The following is a 15,912-nucleotide window of genomic DNA, read 5'->3' as shown; positions in this document are numbered from 1 at the left end:
GACGTACCTGATCCCAATCTTCAACTGTCCAGCTTTGGTGAGCCGCAACAAAATCCCGCCTCAACCGCACATGTATTTTTGTCAGCATTGGCTTGGTTTTCTTCTCCGCTGCCTTTAGCCCCAGTTTTGACAGGCTGCGCCTGGCTGTCCACTGACTGGCATCAATATCCAGCATCTTTAGTGCTTCTTTGGGAGTGACCGCCTTGCTGCTTGTTACCAAATTTGCCAGATGGCGGGCATCGCGGTCGCTTATCTTCCTTGGCCGGCCTCCTTTGTTACTGGGAACAGCGTCTGGTACATTTTTCCGCAGCCTTTGCACAGCCATGTGGCTCACTTCGAATTTTTTAGCTATTTTTCTTATAGACTCGCCCTTCTTCAGCAAATCAATTATTTGGCGTTGTACTTCCCGATTTAACATTTTGTCTTATTCACGGTCACGTTTATAATAATTAAAAATCCACCAAATATATAATTACGAGAAAAATAACGGAAAATTTGAAAATTAAGAGTGAGTGCAAAACTGTAATATTTGTCTTTATTTGCATTATTGCTTGCTACTAGTGTTGTTGTTGTTGCATTGACACCAAACCGGTTTGAGCTCTCTCTCTCTTTACATACATGCCAATAAAGTTATGCAAAAAAAATATTTGATTTGTTAAAACATGTCTAAAAAAAAATGTGTTGAAATAGAAAGTATTACATTTTGTTTCAGTTTTGCTCTTCAGTGTATATATATATATATATATATATATATATATATATAATATATGTAGATCGTTGATTGGTCTATAAAAAAGTGAGAGAAGGGGTAGAAACTTAGTAAAGCAGGAGTCGCGTGCGCAAAAAAAGAGGCATAATTTTTAATCGTTTCTATATTTATTTGCAAAAATTGTTCTCATTTTATCATTTTTAGTTCTGCCCACACCGTGCGTGCGGTGCATCGCAACAGCTTGAATGTTGGTAACGCGGCACCCATTTGGAAAACACCTTTTTCATACCCAAATATTCGTGTATTATGGTGTGTACACTGCCTGCTGATATCTTTAGAATGTCAGCAATCTCCCTCACTTTCACTGTACGGTCAGACATAATGATTCTCAGTGTTTTTTCAACGTTTTCCGGAATAACAGCGTCATTTGGCCTTCCAGTAGATGGAATGTCATCGGTGTCTGTACGACCACGTTTGAATTCGGCATACCAATAACAAATGCTTCTTTTTGATGGAGCAGAGTCCGAATAATGTTTTTCAAGCCATTCCTGGCATTGAACAGTACTTTTTTTTCATTAAAAAACAATGATAAATCAGCACATGGAATTGCTTTGAATTCGTTTTTTTTTTTAACTCAAAAGTAGCGTCACTTAAAGCACTGTAACTTGTAAACAAATGATCGGATTAACATATGAATTTGACAGTAAGCCTAAAAAGGTTGCCAACTTTCGAAAAAAATATTGATTTAGTACTAGTGCCGCCATCTATGTGTCACACACATTATTGAACGCTCTGGTAAATTGTATGGAACTCTTTCCGCACCTAATATGGCGCCCGCCATGCTATCCGGTGAGAGTACTCCTCCAGGGAAACTCACCGATCAATCCCGTTCACTCTATAAACTCTGTTGGTTCGGAAGGGATCCGCCGCCGGGCTGAGCTAATACAAGAGCAAAGTGAAATTTTAAGACATAGATAGGATTTACTAAGAGAAAATCATAGCTTTTTGAATCGCAAAGACGCAATAGGTTTAGACGATGACATATATGATAAACAATACAATCTCCGTACGTTTTCAACTTCTGCACAAGATTCAGTTCCATACTCAACGCAGATTATAAGCCACCTCCAAATTTTATTACACCAGTCAACACAGCTGCTTCTACTGCCCCGGATGATTTCAATTTGATAAGAGCATCAAATGCTCAGCAGCCAGGGATGGTCTAGCAGCACCGGTTCTTCAATTCCTATTAGACAGAATACAGTACCTTGGACAGCAAGTATAAATAAAAAACAAAAAATAAATAAAAATAAATCGAGGACGTTCCCCGCCACAACCGCAACCGGTGCAAACTTCTTTGCTAACAACTGGGCACGTTTAGTTTATCTATCTGTTTCGGTTTATTGACGCCTGACTAGAGACCATAGTTAAAAATAGAAATAGTTGCCCAAATATGATGGCAAGCCAATAGAGAGACCGTTGTTTTAGGCCGCATATAACCAATCGACGAAGGTTTGTGGATTTTCTGACGATGAGAGTCTTATAAGACTGCGTCAGGCAGAACCAGCGCGGAATGCAGTTAAAAATGTACTGCTGCATCTCTCTTATATATATAAAAAAAATGGGCGCGTACTGGCCGAGCTCCTCCTCCTATTTGTGGCGTGCATCTTGATGTTGTTTAACAAATGGAGAGACCTACAGTTTTAAGCCGACTCCGAACGGTAGATATTTTTAGGGCAGAAATACACTCGGAGGTTTGCCATTGCCTGTCGAGGGGCGACTGCTATTAGAAAAAACCTTTTCTTAATTTTGGTGTTTCACCGAGGTTGGAACCTCTGTGAATTCCGAATAGTAGTCACGCACCAACCCATTCGGCTACGGCGGCCACCTTTTGCGTGCCATAAATTATTTCTACCCTTCAAATGCGGAATGGACGACCAGAATTAATAATCAGTGTTCTACAGCGACAAATTCGCGAGCTTCCTTCACCGTCAGAGGGACAGCTGGGATCGATTATCGACTTCGCCGTAGAAGTGCAGAATATCTGTGCAATGATGACAGTGCCATGCCTGACCAGTCATTTGAACGATCCCGAATTCGAATAGAAGCTGGTTTCTAAATTTCCTGACATGCTACCAGCTTATTGAGGAATGCATAAGCAAAGTTTAGCGATCTGTAATTTATTTATTTATTTATTTATTTATTTATTTATTTATTTATTTATTGTCTTTAAATGGATACATTCTTACAGACTATATTAAGCTAATGTACAATAGTTTAGTAGTTACTAAGAAAAGAACGATTTAAGATGATTGACTAAGATCCCATACGGCCACGTAAAATCAGCATCGGAAGAATTGAAAAACATATTTAAATCTGCACATGCCCTAGGAATCGGAGCATTCACCCCATAGTTGGTTCTCGAGAAGCCAATTTTAAAGGTTTCGTACTGTCGGAGCCTCATATTGGGTATATTAAATTGAATTTTACTTAAAAGAGAAGGACAATCAATAGATCCAGAAATGATACGAATAATAAATGAGCACGATAGAATAGATCGTCTGCTATCAAGAGGTTTTAAGTCAATCAATAAACATCGAGAGCGGTACGATGGTACAGGTTCAGAAAAGTTTAAAGATCGGAGCGCAAAACGAAGAAATACTTTCTGAACTCTCTCAATCCGATTAGACAGTGTTACGATGTGTTTCGCGCCTAATGACTCAAAAAAGGTGCGCACATCCCGCGCAAATAATTATCCTTTTAATACAGTAAGCTGTAGCATTTGTGAAGAAAATTGCAGTAATGTCTCTAATTATGTCCCCTTTAAGGAAGTACCACGTAGTCAAAATTGATGAAAAATATTACCACTGGAATCCTATTCAAATGCGGTACCACAACTATTGATTGGTTTGAACCACGGTGCGCTGAGATCTCCGATGAAATCTTTATATGACCCCGAAAATTAGCCAATAGCAGAGAAGTTCAAACTCGGATGGATATTGAAAAGACATGCGTGAAATACCAGCCATGAGGGTACACACCCATTCTTTCACATTTGCGACTGCTCTGCACAGGCTGAACTTGCTCAAATTATAAAACCGATAGTTTAGGCATGTCAAGGGTTCATCTTCGCCCTTGTTCTTCGCAGTGTATAATAGAAAATCACTACGTCGACGACATGTTAGTTAGTGTAGATACTGAAGTAGAAGCTATTAAATTACCGAGAGATGTGCGTCACGTTCATACGAGAAATTTTTGTCGGATTCAAGTCGTGTGCTACCTGTCTTAAATGGAAGTTCCACTGACGCACTATATCTCGATTTTGAGAACGACCTATCAACTGAGAATGAATACAAGCGCAAATTTTTGAGCTTGGTTATGAATATGTATATACTACCCAATTGGACTGATCGGTTTCTACGTGATATATGCCAAAGCTATTTTGCAAGAAATAGGCGACTGGAGCGAACAAATTTACAAAATGGCTGCGGTGGCTTAAGCTTATTCCACAAATAGAGAATTTAAGGAATGAGCGCGCCAAATTTTATGATACACATAAAATAGAGCTACATGCCTTTGTCGACGCTAGTGAAAGAAGCTATGCTGCTGTATGCTACCTATGATACTCATGGAATTACAATTGACTATATGATGAGCGCCAGTAAAACAAGAGTGGCTCCGGTAAAATTAATGTCCATACCACTGTAAATAAGGGCAGCACTGTAGGGAGCTCGTCTTGTCAAGCATATCATCGAATCGCATTCTATCTACATTGATAGTTCTGTATACTTATCAGATTCACGAATACTATTAGCGTGGCTGCATGCCAATCATCGGCGGTATATACAGTTTGAGGCTTTCCGAGTCAGAAAAATTCTAGAACTTACCAGCGTCAGTGAGTGACGCTTGGCTCCAACTGCGGTAAACATTGCTGACGAAGTCACCAAATAGAACGGTTATCCGATGGCTGTTTAGAGGACCATTCTTTCTATACATTCCGCGTGACGGATAGCCCTGAAAAGTACTTCAACAGAAGAAGTCCGTCCTCAGTTTATTGGTGCTAATTATTTACTTCAGCACAACTTCTTATTGCGCTCAAGCCTGAGAGATTTTCTACATGGGGCCGCCTCATTCGAGAAACCGCCATGACCTTGCAATGTGCTCGTATTTGGTTAAGCGTAGTCCGAGATAATCATGTCTTACGCAGCGTCCCAAATACCGACGATTTTCGTAAGGCAGGAAACTATCTTTAGAGGAAAGCCCAACATGACTTTTTCAATGATTCAATAGCATCTTTGTCGGTTAGGAAAGCCGTTGCCAAATCTATAAAAATATTCAAATTATCACCCTATCTATGGGTATGGGTGTGAAAATAAGTTTCCGTCCTTTTTAGCCAAAGTTACGAATTATTTAAACAATTAAATAACACATGATATTATGTGAAGTAATATATATGCCATTGGAAGCTACAACTTTACTTTACCTTCAGCCAGCACACGGATTCCTCTGACGAAAAATTCGAGTTCTTCTTACTTGATCCATTCATTGAACCTGTTTGCGATGCTCTCGTAAGAGGCGAACCGCTCTTCAATAAGGGCTGACTGCATTGATCGTAACAGATGGTAGTCCGAAGGGCAATGTCTGGAGAATACGGCGGGTGGACCAAGATTTCCCAATTCAGTCCCTCTAAATATATCTGGGCCGATTTAGCAACGTGTGGCCTGGCGTTGTCATGCAGCATAATCAGTTTGTCATGTCTACCGTTCCATTCCGACCGCTTTTCTTTGAGAGCTCGATTCAAACGCATTACCTGCAGTCGGTAACGATTGCCAGTGATGGTTTTCGATGGTTTAAGGAGTTCATAATAGATGTCACTCTTCTGATAACCTGATACCGACATAACCTTTCATGCATGAGTATTTGTTTTCGCAGTCGATGGACCTGGTTCACCTGACAGGCTCCAACATTTTCGACGTGTAGGGTAATCATAATTGAACCATTTTTCATCGCCAGTGACGATGCTATGCAGAAAACCCTTTCTTTTCTGCCGTCCAAGAAGCATTTCACACGTCACCAAACGATATCCCTCTCCTTCAATTGATGTGGCGCCCAGTTACCTGCTCTCTGGACCATTTCCATCGCGTACAAATGTTTAACGACAGTTGATCAGTCAACATCCAACTCTTTAGACATATCATCAAGGGTTCGACATTCGGCTTCATCCAATAATTGTTGTAGTTGAGTGATTTTTATCAGTCACAACGAAATTGTCACTTTGGAAGCTTCGAAACCACTCTTTACAAGTTGTATTTGATGAAGCGTGAGTACCGCAAATATTGATCAATGTGTCGCGGTAGGTAATAATGAAGGATGACTTTCCGCAATGCTGTTTTTCGGGACGAACGTAGAAATTTATTCGTCAGATAAAAAAGGATCTTTACGCTTCAAACGAATATCAACTACTGCGATCGAGACCTCACATATACACCATCAAATCACTAACATATTACTAGAGCGAACAAAAAAATAGTATCAGCAGCGGCACCTCTTTTACGTGGGCGAAAACTTATTCCCATACCGTAGATGACTACGATGCCTTCCGAATAGATGACCGAGTTAAGATAATATAATAGGGCAAACGGACTAAGTTCTGCTTCCTCACAGTCACCATAGTATGTACCTGATTATAAGGCACTTTCAAATTAAGTAAATAAATTTATTACGGATTTAAAAAAATTGAATTTTACCAGTATTAATGCAGATAAAATGAGATTACGTAAGAATACTTCAATTGTACATATTATTGGTCTTTCTACAGAAGGTTGGTGGAGTTTAAAAATTATCGGCCCGCAAAGACTGGAGCCTACAGTTTTATACTGATATTCAGCCTACTTGTGATAAGATTAAGCTCTTAATATGTATAATATAGTAATATCTGTTCAGAGTGGGTCATCTAACGTTTGGAACAGCGCGGTAGCTAACGAACATTTCTAAAACGGCTAATAACGTAATTGTTTTTTAGTTTCAGAAGGGAATCACCTATTTGACAATGAAATTTTTAATATTTTCCAATTTTGTTTAAGCGTATATCATAAGCTGCAGATGTTAACCTAACTTTCTGCTTTAATACCAATATATTGTATTTAGAATGTTAAGAACTATCACTAGTTCAAGTTTCAATCGTTTGACGGCCCACCCTTAATTTAACTTAGTGTTGACTATCACTCCAGCTGTGTGATTTTACTTTTCACTATGATCTTTCCAGGAGAACGGCTCATCATGTACAGTATGACGAGGATGCTTTCCCAAGAAATCGACATGTTCAGTAAAGTAAGTCATATAAATAAGCGAGATACACCACAAAAAGTAAAAAACATTTTTTAAGGATTTCAAAGTCAGAAAATTCTTGCTTTTATTCTTTAAAATCTGGAATTTTTCCCAAAATTAAATGTTATTTTTTAATAAAGTTTGTTTTACATAATATTATTATTTATGCCATTCATTTAGTTCATGTCCATAAATATTGTAATAACATATGAAAGGCGGAGCAAATACAAATTTCTTTAACTCGTCAACATCGGGAATAGGTTATGTTCGGTTAGGTAGTGATGGTTGCCCAGAGAGTGGTCCCACTTGGACGAAGAAGTTTGGTTCATCCTTTGTGATACCATTGCTAGAGGGGAAAAAGAGGTGAAGGAAAAAAGAGGACGAAAGGGAAAGGGATGGGGAAGGTTTTGTGTTTGTGGACTACGAACGGTGACTCTTTATGCTGCTGATGAAGTTCATCGGATTTTTGTTTTCAATACCTGCTATATCAGCAGGCGCAGAAAAGAAGTGAGAACCAAGGTGCTTGAATCTTAGTCCCGCGGGAGCTGATCAGCCGAAGAGCAGGTGCTGAGATGAGTCCACCTCATCCTCCATACAGCTGACGCAAAAAGGACTCGAAGTAATTCCGAGTCTCACGGTATGTGTACCTCGCGGACAGTGCCCCGTGATGATGCCCACGAAATTTGAGAGATGACATTTTGTCATTCCCAGGATATCCCTCGAACGCCTCCTATCCAAACGTGGCCAGAAGGACTTCGCGACCCTATACATTCGTGTACTTGCCCAGCGTTCGCTGAGTTGGTGCATAGCCCATCCTTCCAGGAGTAGAGCGCAGGTTGTCACAGGTCCCCTGTCTGGCCAGCTCGGCGGCTTCGCCGTCTCCTGCAATGTCACTGTGACCAGGTACCCAAATTATCTTTATATCGAAGAATTCTGATGCAATCGAGAGAGAGACCAGGCATTCCCTGACCAGTTTCGAATGCACCATCACAGAGCCTAGGGCCCTAATTGCCGCTTGGCTATCGGAGTAAATATTTACCTTCTTAACAGTTATTACGCACATTAAGTAGCCAGTCAGCTACTTCTTTAATTGCGGCCACCTCTGCGTGGAACACACTGCAGTGATCCGGTAGCCTGAATTTGAGTTTGATGGGGAGCTCTTTGCAGAATACTCCCCCTCCAACCTTACCGTCCAGCTTCGAGCCATCCGTGAACAGGTAAACTAGGCCCTGTCCCCAAGTGTTGCCACCGGTCCACTCCTCCCTTCTTGGAATGTGGGTGGAGAAAGTTCCGCTGGGACTAAGCGAGGGCACACACTGATCCGTCAAGGAGGAGATGAACTCAAAGTTTCTGAGGACGCTTGAGTGGCCATATGGGAGATTGAGCTTATAGCCCAAGCCCCTCAGTCTGATTGCGGTACGTGCAGCGGCAATTCTGCCTACGATGTCTATAGGTACCACATTAAACATTACATTAAGTGCCAGGGAAGGAGCATTTCGAAGCACCCCACTGATTCCAATGAGTGCAGACCTCTGAGCTCTCTCTAGCTTTTTAACATATGTCGCCCTCTCCAGTGAGTTCCGCCTGACAACGACTGCATATAACAGGATTTATTATGGTGAGAGCCCCATCTTTTGCCAAATGCGCCCTTGCATCCATACAAGGCGATTGTTGCCTTCCTTACTCTCTCCTCAAAGTTGGGCTTTCACGTTAGCTTACTGTCAAGGATTAGACCTAGGTACTTCACCTTGCCAGAGAGCTCCAACGAAGCGCCCCCATCGAGGGGAGTTGAGCTCTAGGTATTTTATATTTCCTCGTGAAAAGGACGGGCTCCGTCTTAAGAGGATTCACCGATAAGCCGCAGTCTGCTGCCCCTCGAACAACTATGTTCAGATATCCCTGCATTAAATCGTACAGGCTATCTATAAACTTTCCTCTAACAATTAATGCCCCATCATCGGCGTAGGCAATCACCCTACAGCCCCTCCTCACCAGCTCCTCCAGCAAGTCATTGATAACAATGATTCAGAGAAATGGTGAGAGAACACTGCCTTGCGGCGTGCCTGCTCGCGGAGAGAGACTCCGCCCCACTCTGCGACGACCGTTCTGTCGCTAAGAATTCTGTAGATGAACCTGGAAAGGTCGGCTTCAACCCCCAGCTTTCCCAGAGATTTAGTGATTGCCTCCAGGAGAACGTTATTAAAAGCCCCCTTAATGTCGAGGAAATCGCCAACTGCGAGTTCTTTCTGATACAGAGATTGCTCAATATCCTTAACAATTGTGTGCAGGTGTACAGTAAGCATGTTGGGTGTGCGAAAACGCCCCCGAGGAATTTCGCTTTTTACGTGTAGGTCAATCAGCCTCTCAAGGGGTTTCAGCAAAAAAGATGGGAGGCTGATTGGCCTAAAATCCTTAGGATTCACCGATAAGCCGCATGACTGGTCTGTCCGTTCTCCTCAGATTCCTGTAGGAGGGTGTTTTCGGACGGGTTTCAGTGAGAGAAAATTGAATATACCTGTGATCCGAAAAGGAGTGGGTGTTAAGCACCCTCCAATCGGAAATTCGGTTTAACAGTGAGAAGGAGGCCAGGGTAAGATCCAGCCCCTCTTCCCTGGTTGCAGTAAAGAAAGTGGGGCCTTACCCCTATTGCAAATAAACAAATCTTCGTTTAAAATAGAATCAAAAAGTGACTCCCCTCTTGCATTTACGTTGGACTTCCCCAACAGGTGTGGTGGGAGTTTGCGTCCGTCCCTACAATAACGCCGGTTTTCTTGCGCTTCGCTTCAGCCAGAGCTTTCCCTTAGCACCCTCATGAAGAATTTGAATTTGAAGAGGATGAGCCAAGGAGCACCAGGAGATTTGGTGGCTCCTAAAACACTCAGGCTAAAAAGCCCATTGTATTTAAAGCTCTGGAAAGGGGGTAGATAGTCAAGGAGGGAGGGAGAAAAGTATCAGAGAAAGAGATAGGAAAGAATAGAGACAGAGATAGAGATAGTTAGTCCTGTGAGAATTTTCCAGATTCTTTGGCAAATCTGTAAATATCCTCCAGTTTTAGAGAACGAATATTACTCATTCCCATGACATCGGAACCCAATACTCGTAGTCGCGCTCTAGCAAAGGCAGGACACTCACAGAGAAAGTGCTCAGTGCTATCCGCCTCCTCCAAGCATGACAGGCATATCCGGTCCTCGATGATTCCAATGGTGACCATATGCTGATCCCATGGGTTGTGTCCTGTAATGATGCCGACCATCAACCGAATGTCTTTCCTTCTAAGTTTTAGTAGAAAGTTTGACAGTTTTCTGTTCAGACTTGTCACAAAACACTTTGCAGCGTTCTAGACCGGACCATCGCTCTTTATGTAGATTGCCTACATAATCGTTGATCCAATTCTTTATTCCTGCGGGACTGATTCCGATTATTGGTTCTGGCCCCTGTGGGGGCACCGCTGATCCACGGTTGGCCAATTCGTCGGCAATTTCGTTTCCTTGAACACCGGAGTGTCCCGGAACCCATATAAGTACAAGCCTGTTTTGTCTTGCGACAGAATTAAGCTTCTTCTTACATTCTTGAACAATCTTTGAGGTTTGCTTCACGTTCTCCAGGGCCTTCAATGCAGCCTGACTGTCACTGAAGACTCCAATCTGTTTCCCGCTCCATCTCCTCTCGATTATCCATTCGGCTACTTTTAGGATGGCAAAAACTTCTGCTTGGAAAACAGTTGCCATTCCCCCCATAGCATAGTGATACTTATTACTATCGTTTAAGTACCATCCGGCTCCAGACCCTATTTCAGTCTTGGACCCATCGGTAATCGGCGGAGACGGCGGACGCTACCCTCTTCCATTTCTCCCTGGAAGTAGCGCCGTCCTCCCTACCGCTGTCCATGACCCCAAGAGTGATGTAGCTTGCCAGTTTAGCGACTTCGCTTAATGATTTGGGCAGACCGGCATCAGTCCTGGGTCTCTTTTCGAGGAAGACTTCCTCCTCCTGGGATCGCTTCCTCTTTACCCCCAAATCCACTTGTGGTGCACCCACTCCGTTTCCTCTGCCTTCGCAGAACCTTCCTGGCCCACTCAAGCGTCTAAGAATGTTTCTCAGATAGCTGAGAAGCATTTTGGTCGCCGTATCGTTCCAGAATTTTGGTAGCAAGACCGTGTGCTTTGCCCTACTTGCTGTTTAAGCTTATCAGGGGGTCGCCGAATAGGCAACCCCGAAGCCCTCGGAAAACTGAGGGAGGACCCCTTACTGGTACTGGCCACCCCATCCAGTACCGCTAAATTTGGAAACGCAGACGGTTCCGCTTGCAGTCGCCTACATACCATAAGCGCGTTCCCGCTTGTGACCCCCACGTTCTTGCTGGAAGTGGGTTCCGACTTCCCCTCAGTGTCCCGTTTGTGTTCTACCCGACTAGTTGATTCCGACATTTTTCTGCCACTAAGAGCTTCAGCCCTCGGGGTTGTACCCCACGGGAATTTGCGAGGAGGCGATTTCGCCCCTCCTCTCTTACGAGAGAGGATTTTAGGACACGGCTCCGAGTTCCCGCTACCACCTGAAGTTCTGTGTGTTGGTTTGTTTTGTTGTGCTTGTTGAGTTCGTATTCATGTTTTATTTTAAGTGGGTCCCCACTCGATGCCGCTATCGTAAGCCCTTAAAGTGTAGTCGTCCCTTAGAGGTCCCATGGTTGTCTATGCCGCGGCAGGCATCGCCACCACCAACCTAATGGCTAATGGTTTGGAACGGTACTGCGAGACCTGCTGTTTTAATGGGGCGGGAGCGGTCACGGCATTAGCCCACCAGCCATTTCTGTTAAGTTTCACCCTAACATATTCAGGTGGCAGAATGCCGCAACCACCAGCACAGGAGTCAGAAAAATTCTAGGACGTAAAAAAAGTAGGATTAGTCCAAAGGCGAATGCAGGGGTCGTCACCGTTCAGGTTATCAAAAAATGGCCGTTAAGGCCGCAGATCATTTAACGCTATCCAGGGTGCACCACGCGGAGGCGATCTGCCTTACACCCTATCGGGAATAGAACCCGTGTATATATTTTTATGATTTTTTGTACAGTAGCTACTTCTGCCTTCTACATGATACAAATAATTTTAAAAAATTTCTCCCAGGCTATACTGTATAAAGTACAACCGGCATTACTATGTATATACATTTTCTTCATTTAATATAATACTGCACACGATTTTATTTTTGTTTTATTATAAGCACGCAGGATATGTGTTTGTAGGTGCATAAGAGTGCGTCGCCAAAAATATGCTATTTTTTCTACGGGATTGTAAAGTCTATTATATTTATTTTAAGACTTCTGTAAATTTACAATATATTTCGGAAAAATAATATAAAATATTTACGTAAACTTACCTATTTAATATCTTGAAAAATAAATGCATTCTTGTCACAAATTTACATATATCAATATTTTGATCACTTGAACCCTATCTTCATCTACATAAACCTCATCAAATTATTTTGAGTCAGTTACTAGGTCTAGCTCGGGTAAACTGGTGATCAGATGAGGATTTTCTGCATTAATAGTTTCACTATCATCACACAATAGAGTATTAACACTGCGTCAAGACCTCTAAAATAATTTTGGCCACGAAAAGCAATTTTCTTTGTAGTAATACATTTACTATGTAGGTACATTATGCCGGCTGTACTTTAAAAAGTACGCTAAACTTTCGCGCATATCAAATAAAATATAAACCATCTTGCAAAAAATCTTAGATAAAGTTTATTATCTAATATAACTATTAACTATTGTCTTCTGGGACACTTTTTTTCTAAGAATGTTATTTAAATCACTTTTTATTCTTTGCAAACACGCACTGCTTAAAAGACGGCACCTTTGATTTTGCATTGCTTTGTCATAGCTTACATGTCGCATTGTATGGTAGTATAAAAAATTTAAAGTCTAGATCGGACTTTCAATTAAACTTCAGAGTGGCCACTCAGAAAAATTGGCAATAGTTTGCCCGTTAAAATTTTGGAAAAGCATCCCATTTTTCTGTACTTTATGAAGTACAAATGGCGGAAATAGGCTAAATAAAATAAAATAATAATTATTGGCTTTCTTCATTTCATTTTCTATTCTTATATACAACTTGAAGGTTTGAACCATTTCTGGGTTGCCAACAATCACATCAAGCAGTCACTCTGTGCCGATATATTAGCTGTTTAAAAGTCAGGTGCGGAGTTCTCAATCCCCATTTGCTGCAATTATACAAGATGTATTTTGAACAAGCTCGTGGTCCAATTCGAGTTGTTCTGAGGCAAAACTAAGGAAACGATAACGAAAGGTATATGCATTTACTTTCAATTCTTAATGCAATTGGAATTGGTAATCGTCTCCCCAAAACTTTCACTACTCCGAGTGATTTGCACAATCTGCGCACATCGCGCAGTAGTACTATTGTATTATCCATGATTAAACCTCAATATTCACTCATAACGGCTGTCAAGCAACAAAGATGTATAATCGACACTAAAAATTATGCTATTCAATGACACATGCTGGTTAAAAGAGTTCGTGGAATCTGTTTTGTAGTTTTCTTATAACAATATCTTAAATAATAATAATCGGATATAAAATAATATCATACTATCTAATTTATCGAATTACGTCGAAGTAAACAACACAAAACAACCGACTTAAGTTGATACAATTGATTTGAAAGCGTTTAACTATATGCGACCCGATTATTTACACATTTTGGAGTAGTAGAATACAATTATTCTTATATATTGCTATATATACATATAATTGGCACGTATACCCTCGTTGGGTGTTTGGCCGAGCTCCTCCTCCTATATGTGGCGTGCGCCTTGATGTTGTTCCACAAATGAAGGGACCTACAGTTTCAAGCCGACACCGAATGGCAGATATTTTTATGAAGAGCTTTTTCATCGCAGAAATACACTCGGAGGTTTGCCATTGCCTGTCGAGGAGCAGCCGCTAATAGAAAAAAAATGTTCTTCATTTGGGCCGTTCACAGAGATTCGAATTTTTTTTTTTTCTTTTGTCGGGATAACTAGCAAGCGCGGCAGTCAGACATTAATTAAATCTATTGTACTACACTTGGTTTCCCTTTTAATTTTCTGTAAATTTACCCGATCTTCGAAGAAATCTGAGTAGATCTTGTGGTGCCAAGGAGCCATGATGGTCGCTGCTTCGCGAAGGCCGGCCAGACGCACAGGAAGTGGTCCGCCGTCTCATCCTCCTCTTCACAAGCTGGGCAGAGTACACTGTCTGAGATGCCTACCTTTTCCATGTGCTTCGTCCATAGAAAGTGGCCCGTCATCAGTCCAACCAGCCGTCTGCACTCCCTTCTCCTTAGTGACAGGAGGGTTTGCGACAGTCGGTCGGATATGACAGATAACATCAGTTTACTCCTTAGTCACTGCCGTGACTTTGATGGCTGCAAAAGGGAGTGGCAAAATGGGCTCTGGGCCAAAGAAGTTGGCCTCAGAGCCCATCCTAGATAAGGAGTCAGAGATCTCGTTACCCACGTTAGCATCAGGCTATTATGTCTACCGACATAGTTCAGCCTAGATTTGCCGGACTCGCTACCCCTGATGTGGTTGCGGGTCTGTCTAAGGCCATGAGCTCAGCTTGATTGTCGCTTCAGACACATATAGATCTGCCTCTCCTTTTATTTTCCACAACAAAGTTCATCGCTTCTTGAACTGCATACACCTCCGCTTAAAACACAGATGCATGCATCCCAAAAACAGAGTTCAGTTTTGTCCTGCTGGATTCCACGTAGACCCCAGAGCCGGGCCGTACTCGATCGTGGAGCCATCCGTGAAAATGCGAAAACAGAGTTTGCCCGGCTCATTTTCAGAGTTTGACCGTAACTGAGCCTGTGGCAGTACCACACTGTATCTCTTTTCAAGTAGGACTCTTGATCCATGCCTCTCCTTGGATCAAAGCATCAAGTGGTGGTAGACCAATCAGAGCATACAATGTCGGGCCTGAAGTAGTCAGAAAAGCTTTGCTGCAACAGATGGCCACAGTGCGTTGTAGTCTCGATAAGGTCCTCCTAACTCCCACGAGAGGGAGTCTACTCATCAAGACCACTGATGCATAGGTGATAATAGGTCTTATCATAGCCGTGTAGATTCACAGGACCTCGCTAGGAGATAGACCCCACGTTTTCCCAAAGACACCTTTGCACTGCCAGAAAGCTGTCAACGCTTTGGATGTCTTTGTTTCAACGTGTGACTTCCAAAGAAATTTACTATCGAGGAGTACTCCAAGATATTTGATTTCTTTGGATAGCTGGACTGTGACTCCTTTTACCTTAGGCAGAACGAGTTCATCAAGCATCCTTCTTCTGATAAAGAGGACAACACCTAAGTGTCAATCATATCCAGAGTTTTCTGCACTTTTCTACAGATGTTCATAAGGGAAGGGCCCATTATCAGACGGACAACGTCGTCCGCATATGCTTGTGTGTAGACTCCAGCATCATTTAAGGTGGTGTGTAGAGGATCGATCACCATGCACCAGAGCAATGGAGACAGCACACCACCTTGGGGGCAGCCTCTGTTAACCCCGGACGACACCAGCAGATCCTCCTCCACCCGCACCGTGATGATTCTTTGGGCTAGTATTGAACGAATCCAATTCACCAGTACCCGGTCTACACCATGTTTACTGGCAGAGCTGCATATACTGTCGAAATTAGCATTATCAGAAGCCCTCTCTATATCCAAAAAGATGCCTATAGCGAAGTCTCTCCTGTCAATGGCTATGTTCTATGCTAGCAACAAGATGCTGCAGTGCCGGCTCGCAGAATTTGCCGCTTTGATAGGCATGCTGAAATGGAGAGAGTGGGTATACTTTCAGCGACCTCTGACGC

General features: G+C 42.4%; 1 protein-coding gene across 2 annotated transcripts in view; it reads left to right on the top strand.

Moving 5' to 3' along the window:
- LOC128869275 (GATA zinc finger domain-containing protein 10-like) overlaps positions 1 to 15,912 on the top strand; it is a 146,415-nt gene that overhangs the window by 68,723 nt on the left and 61,780 nt on the right. For both annotated transcript variants that reach the window (XM_054111811.1, XM_054111812.1), the window contains one exon: positions 6,975 to 7,039. The gene's annotated coding sequence lies outside the window, so the exon portion shown is untranslated. The remainder of the gene's footprint in view (positions 1 to 6,974; positions 7,040 to 15,912) is intronic.

This window comes from Anastrepha ludens, chromosome X (assembly GCF_028408465.1).
Source record: "Anastrepha ludens isolate Willacy chromosome X, idAnaLude1.1, whole genome shotgun sequence".
NCBI classification, from domain to species: domain Eukaryota; kingdom Metazoa; phylum Arthropoda; class Insecta; order Diptera; family Tephritidae; genus Anastrepha; species Anastrepha ludens.
The sequence above is the reverse complement of the archived record's forward strand: the minus strand, read 5'-3'. Positions and strand labels throughout refer to the sequence as shown.